The following is a 325-nucleotide window of genomic DNA, read 5'->3' on the forward strand; positions in this document are numbered from 1 at the left end:
AACAGACAGAGTAAGCAAGAGTTACCGCAGATGAACCTCGCACCAGCAATCGCAGACACAGTCACCAGGTAATTCACCCCGTGGCCTTTTACGGCACCGCTCAACACACATGTGATGTATCGAGCCCGCAGCTTTGACAATTTTGTTCATTGTTGCAGGCCTGCATTCCCATCTTCGCGTCGGTTATGCAACACTCAATGTCGGCCATTTGGAGACACACCTTCAGCCTACGAGGCGAGAACAAGTTTTATAGAGCAGGAAATGCGACTATGGAAATGCGTGTGAAATGTCCAGACAAGGAGACAGTGTTCTCATTTCCTTCTTT

The sequence above is a fragment of the Penaeus monodon genome, chromosome 29 (assembly GCF_015228065.2).
Source record: "Penaeus monodon isolate SGIC_2016 chromosome 29, NSTDA_Pmon_1, whole genome shotgun sequence".
NCBI classification, from domain to species: domain Eukaryota; kingdom Metazoa; phylum Arthropoda; class Malacostraca; order Decapoda; family Penaeidae; genus Penaeus; species Penaeus monodon.